This window comes from Equus asinus, chromosome 12 (genome assembly GCF_041296235.1).
Source record: "Equus asinus isolate D_3611 breed Donkey chromosome 12, EquAss-T2T_v2, whole genome shotgun sequence".
NCBI lineage: Eukaryota > Metazoa > Chordata > Mammalia > Perissodactyla > Equidae > Equus > Equus asinus.
Window position 1 is genome coordinate 39,542,993 of NC_091801.1, and position 13,903 is coordinate 39,556,895.

Genomic DNA, 13,903 nt, shown 5'->3' on the forward strand with positions numbered 1-13,903 from the left:
CTCTATTAAAGAAGTTGTATATTAATAATAGTAACATTTCTAATGCTTATTAATATGCTAAGTACTGTGCTTAACCTGATTCATAATTGCTCTTTCATTTTACTTTTTTAGTTTTATTTTTTTTAAAGATTCGCCCCTGAGCTAACATCTGTTGCCAGTCTTCCTTGTCTTCCTCTTCTTCTCCTTCTTCTTCCTCTTCTTCTTCTTCCTCTTCTCCTTCTCCTCCTTCTCCTCCTTCTCCTTCTCCTTCTTCTTCTTCTTCTCCCCAAAGCCCCCCTGTACATAGTTGTATATTCCAGTTGTCAGTACTTCTGGTTGTGCTATGTGGGATGCCATCTCAGCATGGCCTGACAAAGAGTGCCATGTTGGCACCCAGGATCTGAACCCTTGAAACTCCAGGCCCTCTAGCAGAATATGCCGTCATGAATCAGATCCTTCTAACACCTTGGTTTTACATACGATGAGATTAAGGTCCAGAAATGCAAGTAAATTTACAAAGGTTATAGAGCAAGTAAGAATCAGAGCTGAGATCCAAAGTTGCTCTCCAACCACCATACTTTCCTGGTTAACATTTTATATTAAAGCCAAGTATAGTTAACATCTTAAAGCCTGATTCCAGAGAAGTTCTGTACAGGCATAACAATGCTAGAATTCTTAGCAATAAATGTATCTTGGCTTGTGGTGATGTTATGTCAAGTGAGATGAGACCTATATTTTTGGTTAAACAACCTAGATCACATTAGAAGAAATTTCCCTTTAAACAATGTGCTTACAAATCTTTCACATATTTAAATTCATGATGATCAAGAAAAATAATTAGTCCCTATAGAAAGAGTCTTCCATGATTCATCTTCCCATGCACATTCTCTCTTAAATTCTCAGCTATTGACCAGGGATCCAAATATGGTTATTATTAATAGCATTGCAGTTTAAGTGGAGTATCTCAATGAAAACACAAGAGGACAGAAACAGCAAGTCTATATTTTCAAATCCCTGATAGCCAGAAGTCTAGACTAACATTTATAAACTCATTTATCTCTGAATCTCAACAAGTGCTAACTGATCTCATCCCCTTCATCCAAAATGTTTTCCTTTTTTTGTAATCATTGTTTCAGTGATTGGCATTGCCACCAACCAAATGCCCAAGCCAGAGACCTGGAAGCTATGTACACTGCTTTTTATATTTCATTCCCCTGATCCCTCCTGCAAAACACATTCAACCTATCCATGTCCTTTCCAGTCATATTCCAAAACAGCTTTTATTTTATTCTTTCTTTTTTTTCCATAGCTACTGCCCTGTTTTGTGTCTGGTCATTTCTCCTATAGGCCATTCCTTCTGTTCCTCTGTCTCTTCAGAATCCAACTCTCAAATTTGACTTGACTTATCTTCTCCACTAGATTCAGTCTCTATACTGTAGTCGATTATCTTTTAAAAACTCAAATACGTTCAGACAAAATTATCAAAACTGATAGACAAAATTAAAAATTCTTAGCATGGCACATACAGCCAACTATAATTTGGTTTCCCCTGCTAATATAATTTGGTACTGTCTACCCCTACTACTTCTTGCTCTCACTTTATGTATGGCTTTTATATGGCTAAGTCTTCCTTCAGACCGTGACAGTTTATAAGGATGAATGGTGTCACATTTTTTATAATCAATTCTGTTTTATCAATCCATGTCCACACCTGCTAATTTCTATCCCCTCTAAAACATCACTCAGTACTTTTTTGTGCATTCTTGGGACTGTTCCACATGAGTTCATGAGCATTCTCTTTGGCTATGATTACCACACAGAAACAGTTCTGTTGTTTTATCCTTCCTACTGGGAAAACTCTCTTATCTATGTCAAGAATTCTATTTCCCACAGCCAGCACCATGGCCTAGTGGTTAAGTTTGGTGCACTCCACTTCGGCAGCCAGGGTTTGTGGGTTTGGATCCTGAGCACGGACCCACACCACTTGTCAGCCATGCTGTGACGGTGACCCACATATAAAATAGAGGAAGATTGGCACAGATGTAATCTCAGGGCTAATATTCCTCAAGCAAGAAAAAAAAGAGGATTAGCAACAGATGTTAGCTCAGGGCTAATCGTCCTCAGCAAGAAAAAGAAAAAGAATTCTATTTCCCAGTTCTTCCCAATCTGCCACAGAGATCCACTTTGAAGTTCCATTTTCTTGTAGTCCTCTATAGACTGATGGTTGGGATTCAGGTCTGGGGGCCTGTTGTATAGTCTCATTGTGTGACTCTGGCCTGTGATTTTATCAGATAATTTCTCCAGTTTTCTTTCTTTCTTCTTCTTTTTTAAAAATCTCCTCTAGGAAACCACTCCTCACCCTTTGCTCTTATTGGAAACTTCTTTGTGCACCCTCTGAAAACCTGTACCTTAGCATGCATCTTATTTCAGTCTTCCTGATTTTGCTCTCTTTCTTTGATCTCCCCAGAAAGTCCCCAGAGTGGGCACTCCATTTGTATTCCCATGGTCTACCACAGTGCCTGGGACCCAGGATGCACTCAATCAATGTTGGCTAAATGGACAAAGAATATCCTTTCCAGTGTACACACAGAAAAGCATGATTTTGGAAACAATTTATTAACAAAAAAATACTGCTTTTTTTCTACTTTTGTCTCTACAAAAAAAAGATTTTATTTTGTATAAATTCAAATGCTTATTTTTCAAATATCATTACTGTGTGTTCTATTACAAACTGCAGAAAAAGTTAATTTAGGTGACTATGATCATGAAGAAAGAGACTCTTTATACTCAGTATGTGAGTCATTAAGTAGACATCTCATTTATCACCAGACCTAACTAGAAAAAACAAAGAACAAGAACTAACACAAGATTCTGGTTTTGTTAGAAAAAAAGTTCAAGGAATCTGTATTTAATCAAAACACACAAAACAATCTCCAGATACTGTCTGGCAACAAATTTAGGATTTGCAGAGCTGAAATGTTGATTTGCTTAGCTATAAATATTACATTGACGAAAGACAGTCCTAACTCTGTCTTCTACCACTTTACGTCTGATAAGAAAGCTGCTATTGTATATGTTTTCTTAGGAGCCCATTAGATCTAACCTTTCTGGAAACATCCAGAGAGACATAATTATTCAACATGAAAAGAGATTATCTGGATTTTACAAGGAAAATGCCTACAAAAGAAAGTGACAAAAAAATGAGGAAGAGAGCAAGAACAAGAGTGAAAATTTTGTTCAAATCTAAGGACTAATCCAGCAACCTTGTGAAAAAAGGAAAAATCCTTTTGATGTCAATGAAAATTCTGAATTTCGAGTTTGGGCACAGGGCCCATCTTGTGATATGTTAACTAAAAGAAAAATTTTATTTTCCAGGCATCTGCCTTCCTTTTTCTCCATTTCCATAGCAAGCTGTTTCAAGGTGCTTCATGAAAAGCGTCTCGAAACCAATGTGTTCTAAAAGCCACAAGTTTGATGACTGATGAAAGAGTCACAAGAGAGAGTTTTTGCATCTCTTCTTTAACAATCTTGAAAAGCCAAATGACTAGGAAGGTGCACAATTCATCCTCTGCAAATGTAAAAACGTATGTTTAACTGTCGCCTACTGCATTTTGCAGTGGTACCTATTCAAAAGTTCCCCTGAATATGTGAGCACCGTTCTGAGGAGAGAGGAAAAAACTGAGTCATGATAAATCTCATATTGAACTTTCTTTCATTTATGGAAATTGTGAGTGTTTAAATGTCACAAATAGTCACATTTCTATTCACATTATGTGAAAACTCATACAGTGAGTCCTCAGCTATACAGAACTCCCTGGAAATGAGTTATTCTGAACAGCTGAATGTTCCAGATGGCTTGGGGTTAACTCATTAACTTCCACCTAAAATGTAGCAAATATCTCCAAAAATAGACCAGGTTTTATTCATCTAAAATTTTTCAGAACATAGAGCATGCTTACAGATAAGTTAAATTTTACAAAGTTTATTCGGTAAACGTACACAGTGTGCAAAGTATTTGGTACAGTTCTCTGCATAGAGTAAATACTATGAGAACTAGTGGTAATTGTTGCTGTTGCTTTTCTTGACTACCACCACTATTCCTAAGATTCTTAATCTTTTTGGTAAACACTGTGTTAGAGATGGACCATCCTTGGATCATTTGACTAAGAACTACATAAAACAGTAAAAAGTTAGGTGATCTAATTTGGATGGATGGAATATGCCACAAACTTTTGTGTTCCCCTCAAATTCACGTGTTGAAGCCTAATCCCCAATGTGATGGTCTTTGGAGGTGGGACCTCTGGGAGATAATTAGCATATGAGGTCAGAGTCCTCATGCATGAGATTAGCACCCTTATAAAAGGGACACCAGAGACATTCCTCACCCCTTCTGCCATGTGAGGACACAGTGAAAAGATAGTCATCTATAAACCAAGAAGCAGGCTCTCGCTTGACACTGAATCTGCTGGCACCTCGATCTTGGACTTCACAGCCTCCAGAGCTGTGAGAAATGTTTGTTGTTTATAAGCCACCCATGGTGTTTTTTATAGCAGCCTGAACAGACTAAAACATGGTGTTACACCATAGCTTTGTGTAACTCAGCATCTTCAAAAGAATTGGACAGCAATACTCAGTGACTCTGATATTATACAGAGCAAATAAGTCATTATTGCACTGATCATTTGACATGTTACAGAAACCTTCCTGTACATGACTGCCTCTTCACAATTTTCAAGATTTCTTTTTTTTATTATTTGAGAGAATTATGTCTATGGCTTAGTGGAGTGATTGACATATAGTAAAGCACAAAAATATTTGTTTAATACTGAATTCTGGAATGCCCTCTCACGTGCTGTATTTGTACTTGGCATTTCATAGGTTTCCATATTTTTTTCTTTTCTGACGTATTTTGTAACTTTGCTGATAGGATAAAGTGAATAATCTCCCAAATTGTTAGACTACAGTGATTTGCATATCTTCTAAGGATAAACTATAAGTTCCTTGTGATTGAGGACCATGTTGTATTCAATTTTACACAGCAGCTACTGTGGATTCTACAGTAGCGATCCAATGTTCATGGAGTAAATAAGCACAGTACTGGTGGTATTTTCTAACCATCTTCTTCTCCTACCTCACTCCCTATCATGGTGATTTCAGTTTTCTATTTCTAAGAGACTGTGACTGTGAGATTCAGGCAGATTTTTGTTTCAGCCTAGCAGGAGTACTTCCTCTTCCATGATATAGCTAATAAATGAAAAAATAATATAATTATTCCCTCAACAAATTGCAACAAACTATGGTTGAGTGCAAGGTCTTTGGAGTGAGAGAAACATGGTTTTGAAGTCCAGCTCCAATGCTAACTACTTTTGGGATCTTGGAAAAATGATGTCACTTTTCTTATCTCCTGTAAACGAATTCTATTCAGATCCTATGGCTGTCAAGAGGGTCAAGTGAATTAATTTCCAGATAATCCTTAGGACAGTGCTCCAGACACTAAGTAAGGTGCTCAGTAGTCCCATGGGCCTTCATAAATCATGTGTGTTTTATTCCCTGTGTGTACCATGTTGTGAAAAAGATCGGAGGCACTGCTGTAGTCGTTCCAAGACATTGTAATACTTTCCTTTTACACAGCCATCTGAAATTTGAACTGATAAAAGAAGGCTTTGCCCCTTTGGGCTCTTTATTCTTTGTTCCCAGTTATTCTTTTTTATCTTTAACAACAGGTTATTTTATTTTTGTTACTTTTAGATGGGAAATTGTTCTAGGAGCCTCAGAATTCTGGAAAGCTAATCTCCAGATAGTCGTAGTTTTAATTCACTAACACTGTTCGAATTACTAAGGACCTGTAGTTTTGAGTACTGTAATTTTTTCATGTAGTAGTTTATAAGTCACTGCTTCTGATTTCTTAACATTATCAACTTGAGTGAAGGGGAGAAAGAAGGAAAACATCGTTTTCTTTATAGTTGCAAATTTTATGTTTGGTTAAACATTTTCTTGGGGTTATACTTGTAAAAATGCATGTATCTTGCTTTACATATTTAATAATGGGAATAATATATCTTAGGAGAACCACAGTTTATCAGGAATGAGACAAAGCACAGCGAGATAATGACAGATATCCATAAATGTTGTGCTGAGCATCAAGGATCCCAAAGAAAACACTGCATATATCTGAGGTCACTTCTGTTAAGATGACATAGGATTTATATAAAACAGTAAAGAAATACAATCAGAAAGCCTTCACAGGCTTTTCAGATTGTGAAAATATCTTAAATTTCTAAATGAACATGTAGATTCACTCATAGTTGCTACGTTTTATTCTTAGGATGGAGTGCTCCAGGGCTCCATCCTGGAACCTCTTCTTTGTCCTCATTCAAGCCATAGATGATTTCATCAAGTCTCATGGCTTTTAAAGACCTGAGAAGATACTTCACAAAAGCTAGCAAGCACAGGAAAAGCTGTTCAATAACATTAATCACTAGGAAATGCAAATGAAAAATTACAACAAGATACCACGCCACATCCAAATAGAATGGCTAAAATCAAATACACTGACAACACAAAGTGCTGGTGAAAATGTAGACTAACTGTAAGTCTCTATATCACTGCGAAACAGTTTGGCAGCATCTTACAAAGTTAAATATACAGATCCTATGTCTCAGAAATTCCACTACTAAACATTTAGCCAAGAGAAATGAAAGTACATTTGCCCAGAAATACTGAGATATTCATATCAGCTTTATTCACAATAGCCCAAATTAGAAACAAGCCAAATGTCCATCAGCTGATGAACACATAAACAAATAGTCATATATTTATACAATGGTTGTACTACACAGAAATAAAATGCATCAAACTGCTGATATGTAAAACAACGTGGAAAAATCTCACAGATATAATGTTAAGTGGAAAATGTCTGAGACAAAAGATACATGATTCCATTTGCATGAATTTCTAAACTGGCAAACCTGCGTGGTAGTGAAATACATGAGATCAAGGGTTGCAGGGTAGGGAGTATTGATTGGAGAGGAGCATGAAGGAACTTACTGGGGTAATAGGAATGTTTTAATCCTGAGTGGGATGGTGAGCACATGAGTGTATACACGTGTCAAAACTCTACCCGGGCTATCATATTGGGACATATTGCATATACATCATTTGTATTAGAAGTTACCCCAAGAAAATTAATCAAATTCATTTTAGCCCATTCATTCATTCAAAATCTGTCTCACGCTAGAGATAACAACAACCAAAAGAGAGGTAATTCCTTCTGCCTCCAGGAGCTTCCAGATTAGTAGGAAAAGCAGATGTTAAAATATAAAAAAATAAGTATATAATTACAAACTGTGATGCATATACTGTGAAGGAGACGTACTGAGTTATGTGATAGCCTATAAGTGCGATTCCCAGTCTAGTAGGTGGGGGAGAGACAAGTAGGTATTTATACCATCATAGTTAAGGACACAGAGCTTGGAGTCAGACTGCCAGGGTTGGAGTTCTAGATCTATCATTCATTAGTTGTGCAACCTTGGGCAAACTCTTTAAGCCTCAGTTTGCTTATCTGCAGAACACGTATTAGCAGTGCCTGTGTTAGAATTTATTTCAAGTACTTAGCTTGACCAAATCAAATGGAAGTTGTGGTGGACACAAATTAATGATTTTTCCAGTGGAAGAATAGATATAGAAGCTAGCTTTGAGTCAGCTGAAGGGAGAATAGAAGTGTGAAAATAGAGACATTTAACATAAACAACTCTTTTAAGGAGTTTTGCTGTGAAGGTGAACAGAGAGGAGGGGCAGTGGCTGGAAGAGTTCAAGAGGCCAAGGGAAATATTTACTTATTCCTTTTAGAATGAGAGGTACTCTGTCTTGCTGCTAGGAATGACCTATTTCAGAGGGAAATACTGAGGATGTAGGAGAGAGAGGGTGTAACTACAAGAATGAAGTTCTTATGTAGGTAAGCGATGGTTGGCTTTAGATAGAAACTGGGATTTTTTTTTCCATTATAACAAGAGTTTCATTTAACTTAGCTCAATGTATTTATTCAAAAATGTACCAGGCACAAGGGACAAAATAGTAACAAAAAATAAATTGGTGGGTACAGGAAGAGATGATTCTCATCTGGTTGTATCTTGTCTAAGGAAGCGCGAAGTCATCAGCTGAGTTTTATCACAGAAGTTTGAGGAAGGAGAAAATGTGAAATAGTTCCCGTGGAATATGGGAGGATCTTTCATGCCTGTTTGAGAATTTTGTCATTCATTCTACTAAAGTGTGACTAGTCCTTGTGGCCGCAAGATTTTCTTCAGCAACTTTCAGTCATCTGGGTGCAGGCATAGAGTGGTGGAAAGGTGAGGATGATCACAGTAGTGGTCTTGCCAGAGACTGCTAAGGAATAAGAGAAGGAACAATGCCAGGAGTGTTTGCAGAGGAGAGGTCAGTGTCCTTAGCCCTTGTCATCTAAGCTTGACAGGGAGGGAAGGTGGGTCTATGAGATCGAAGTTCCCTGTGGATTTGAAGGATGTGTAGAGTGGTAGTATCAGCCCAAGTCAACTGGAAGAACAGATAACTTTATTGCTGGATGTTTGTTTTCCATTTTGAAGACATTCTGTGTCTATTTTCTAGATAGCTGTTTTGCTGTTATTACATAAAAAGCATTTCAAAATTTGCTCTCGGGAGAAACTGTAACGCTAATTTTGAAAAGTTTAATTAGCTTTTTAAAATTCAATATTAAAACCAGTTTTGTCATACTCATTCTTAAAATTAGGCAACAAACACTTTCTGAAGAATTAGGGATTCTTCACACAGATTATGGACCACTCAGACTTCTTTTTCTTTCCTCTGTTCTGTCACATCTCTCTTGAATATTTATTCTACTCATCAGCATTTCCAAATTATAGTGAATAGGTGGAAGAAGACAACATAAACCATGTATCACATGGTATTAATTTTCACTCTAGAAATATTAAGAGGGGAAGATGAATATACGGACCAATCAGATTTTTAAAAATTATTTGTGGATACAGTTGATACATACTGACCTTGCTTTGAGTCAATAGTGAATTCTCTAAACAATAAACAGCAAGTCTAGAATTTAAGATCATTTCTTATGAATATCTGCCAAAATCAAACTCACCTTTAAAGTACTGCCATATATTATCTCAAATTTGTCAGACATTTTCAGAAATATATAAAATAACTTGAAAGATTCTGGCCATAGTCAACATAGAATAAAAGAATTCCGAATATCCTCAAATTGCAGTATCAAAAACTCAAGATTAAAAATCAAACCAAAAGTACTTTAAAAATGAGGAAAAAAATAAAGAGGGAAAATTAGCTCGTTAAAACTCTGGTTGGAGAAATGTTTTTCTCATCTTCTTAATATCAAACACAGATACATACTTCCTTAACTTTGACTTACAGTACTCTGCTTTGTTCAAAGATCTTCTTGTACCATATTCCTAGCTAATGAACATGGAATCAGAGAACTATAGTAACACTTAATATTTACAGTTTTATGCCTATGTATTTATATAGCTCGAATATACATTTACTACTTTTACTGGTATTAAAGGATCTACTATTTAGTCATTCCATTCCTACTTACCAATGCTTTCCCTGGGTTTACTGGAGTGCAATTTACCAATTTACTTCACTGAAACTCTTGTTATTGTTGATTGGAAGGATTTGGTCACGGGTTTAAATCATAGCTCTGTAATATCGTAACTGTGTGGCATTGAATAATTGACTTTTCATCTGTAAGCCTCCAATTCATCTCTGTAAATTCTGGATAGCATTTGAACCTATCTTATAAGATTATTGTGAGTACAAAATGAAATAAAATATTTAAAGCATGATCTTGCCACATTGAATAAATAAAGGATAGCTGACATGTCATTGTATTATTCTATATGATGCACACAAAGATAGCCCTATGAAGTGATGTTATTATTGACATATTACAGATGAGAGGAAGGGGAAAGTAAGTGAAAAAAAAATGTGCCTCCAAGTTAGTTACATGGCCATGGAGCAGAGTTTGGGTATGAGGCCAGTGTTAGCTTCTTTGATTGAAGACTGTACACATAGAAGAAATCTACTCATTCAGTAGAACGGTTGTTGTGATTGTTAGCATCAGATTGTCTGAGATAATGTTTTAAAAGAAAATTTATACAGAAAGAATTTAGATATACTCCAAAGTAGGGAGGAAAGTACAATGAACTGCTGTATACTACTGTCCAGATTCAACAATTATCAAGAATGTGAAAATGGCATGTTTTGAAATTTCTTCCTCTATGACAACATATTCCTCTAAGGAAAAAGTACTCACAACTTTTTAAATGATATGTGAGTTAAATATAACAAATTAAATACTAGTCATATATTGTTAAGCACATACTTACTGGGTTTCTTTGATGTACCAGACACTATGCTGAGCGTTGGCTTGAAGTGGTAAAGACGACAGACACCTCTCTGTCCTGAGAAAGAACTATTTGTATCATCACAAGCAAGCGTGTCTCAGCAAGCTCTGATTCTTTCATTTTTGCACTCATCAGTTGTTCTGTAGTTGCTGAGAGGAAAAACTTGTCTCAATGTGGAAACAGTAAGATCATCTAGCCTCTAAACTTAAAAATATATTATCAGAGCTGTTATAATAAAGATTAATTCTGCTGGTTAACCAGTGCTACTTTCACTTTTATGATTGCTTTTCAAAAGATCTCCAGTATCCATAACTTATTCTGCTTATATATCAATAATAAATCTAATCAGGCAGTTAAAGAAGGTTAAATAATTCCAAATTTCCAAAGATGTGTTCAGATGAACAATTATATTGGTAGCTTACTAAAAACATAAAATAGACTTTAAGCTTTATTAGAATGCAGACGACGTTGCTGCAGGAACAGTGATTCAACTGGAGAAACATCATTCAATATCTTGGATATCGTGTACTTTTTCAATTATAGTTACTAAAATGCCAGAGACAGTTCCAAGCTAGAAATCTGTCCTAGAGTTTTTCTGTTATATTTGGAATTGCTATACTATCTCCCATGGGAAACTTCTCTGGCTTAATATTTGTGCCATATTGTCTGTTGGGAAGTCAGCACCATTCCTCTCATCTTGGCTCTACCGTGTGTCGCACAGGCTGGAATCCCAAGAACTAGATTTCTCAAATTTCCTGTCAGAAGAGTTCTAGGTAAATCCTTCCAATGAGAGGCAGTTTATGAAACATAAAAGGTGAAAAGGAAGCAGAAGCCATATTATCATTCTGCCTGCAATGGGCAGATATGTGGGTTTTGGCAGGTCTGACAAGTTTGCAGCAGTCTCCAGGTATTTTCTTTTGAAACGTTGGCTTCATTGCTGAAGGCAATGGTGATCCTTGCCATAAGTTTCTGGCAGTTTCTGTACCTTCCTGTCCCCTTAGAGTGGTAGTGAAATCTAGTGGTGGCTATTTCCAATCTATTCTTTGCGCCTTTCCATCGTTTGGGAAACACTTATTCTCTGTATCAAATCCCTTTCTACTTACTTCGAGTAGACAGAGAGGCTTCTGTTTTTCTGACGGGACTGGACAAATAAATTATTTCTAGATTAGATCAGAAGAGATGAAAATTGAAAAAATAGTGACCTAAACATTGGATAGAAGTATTTTTATGATCCTGTTACGTTGATCTTTTACTTAGGCAGACAGTGGGTATTTAATAAGTACTCCTTGAATCAATTTTAACTCACTACAGAAATAGTATTTGGATAAATTCAGTATGTGGGAGAGAAGAAGCCTGCAGAAGGGAATTTTGAAATAGAGGAATAAATCAGTTTTTTAGAATACCAGAGGAAAGACATGTGTGGGGGTTTTTTGGTATTATTGGAACAATAGAGCTGATAAAAATAGAAATATCAACTTATAAGTGAATACTTATTTTCGTGTTTCTATATTTCATATTAAAAGCAAATCTTATAATACTGACAGGTCTTTGTGGATTTTTAAAAAGCTTTTCCAGACTGTATACCATCTAAATAAATGATAGAATGTTTTACCACTACTCAGAACTGGAATATTCTCAACTTAAAATAATTTATTCATCCAGGTATACTATTTTTTTATAAACACAACTTTCTGGTAGTAGGTGTGATCCAATCTACATTATACTTTGTTTGCAGAGAGGCTTTGTTAATTGAAATGATCGTTGCTCACCCTCCTGAATTAAGAAAAATGTAGCTGACGGTCGTCACAGTGTTGCAGGCCACAGTCGTTAGGAAAATACGGTTGCTAGGATACTTTCATTATTTCATCGTCCTGTTACACCGGTCTGTCAATTAATAAAGACACTCAAGTTAATTCTCAGTCACATTTATACGCATTCTTAGCATATGATTTCCCTTCTCTCCAAGAGACATTTCTCCCTCTAGCATTCACCTTCTACTCCACAAAATATTAAACACGAGGTTATCACATCAGTTTACAAATTACAGCAATGATGCATGTCTTCTGCTTAACCTTTCCATTCACTTTCCATCCTGGTGTAAGTTCTCACAGCAAAGATCTATGCGTAAAGTAAATTATTTTTTCTACTTCTAAGGTTTATTTCCAAGAAAATCGATGCCTGGGAAAAAATACATGGATTGAATTGATATCTTTAGTCCTTTTTTAGTTCCTTCTAAGGGAAAAAGTGGAGCAGGAAACCCCTTTGAAAATCACTCCGGCATCTTTGTATATTTATAACTATTCCCAGTTTATTGCTTTACATTTTACGGTTAGACTCACAGATGTGTGATATGGGGTCTTGTAAATACATTTTTTATGACTATTACATTGTGGTCAGAATCACCACATGCTGCCTTGAGTTCCACTTGACAGGGCATTATAAAAATAACAACAATAAATGAGAATCTTTGATATGATAAATTCATCTCATCTACACCTGTTCAATTCACTGCCTACTAATTGTAGCTTATGATACCAAAATAAAATAAATTACATTATTTTTTCAAAAAAAGCAAGAATGCAGCATGTTCTGAAAATTATCTGGAAAAAGAGAGAATATTGACTCTAATTATATACAATATATAACTACAGAAATTTCAAGATTTCATTTAGTTTTGATATCTTCTTTAAAATCCCAGTACATAAAAATTATTGCTAATTCTACTATACAAGGAAACTGAGTAATATATGGATTAAGTCACTGGCAAAGTATCATTTAGTAAATTCAACAGTCAAGGATAGAATTAATATTTCCTAATGTTTGCTATAGTTTTATCATTCCTTCAAATTTAATGGTCAATATTTGCATTTGAACAGTTTTATTCAAATTGTACACCCAGTAGAATGCAAAAGAAAGGAAAAAAAGGAGGACACTGACTTCAAGGAGTAGATGTCTCAACTCTTAAAAATGTTTTTAAGAAGCTCAACATATTTTTAAATTTATATATAAATACATTAATGGTGATTGTATCAAAACCCAAACTGACCGTACAGATGTAATCTTTCAAAAAACTTGCCTGTGCCAAAGACTGTACACAGCTGTTTTCCATTCACTAAAGTGCATGTGTGGTCCCTCTTTCAGGCCAAAGAAAAATCTTTCTCTTTTTAAATTTGCATGTGTGGTTTGGCAAACCATATAGTTAATGTAAGAATATACTGGCTTAAAATAATTTTCTTTATCAACCTTTGTGTCCTTTAGAATGGATTAAAACAGTCTTCTAATGAAATATAGAAAATTTACTAATGTATTTGATGCTTTATAAATGTTTCCCAAGTGTTACCTACATGTATTTTGAGCATAATGCAATCAGATTTTTTAAACTTTGAGAATCAGAATTCAAAACAACGTAACGATAAAGTCCCAGATTATAGTATTTTTGATGGAATAATTAGATTAACAGATTTTTGTGTTTCATGTTGGTATCAGTTTCCTTTTTTATCACAGATCGCTTT

General features: G+C 35.5%; 1 long non-coding RNA gene across 1 annotated transcript in view; it reads right to left on the reverse strand.

Moving 5' to 3' along the window:
• Positions 1–6,697: 6,697 nt before the first annotated feature.
• The window catches only part of LOC139039906 (uncharacterized), a 95,856-nt gene continuing 88,650 nt past the window's right edge, over positions 6,698–13,903 (reverse strand). The window contains exons 3-5 of the long non-coding RNA XR_011493253.1: positions 12,161–12,275; positions 10,374–10,540; positions 6,698–8,361 (exon numbers count right to left, since the gene is read on the reverse strand). This is a non-coding gene — a long non-coding RNA (uncharacterized lncRNA). The remainder of the gene's footprint in view (positions 8,362–10,373; positions 10,541–12,160; positions 12,276–13,903) is intronic.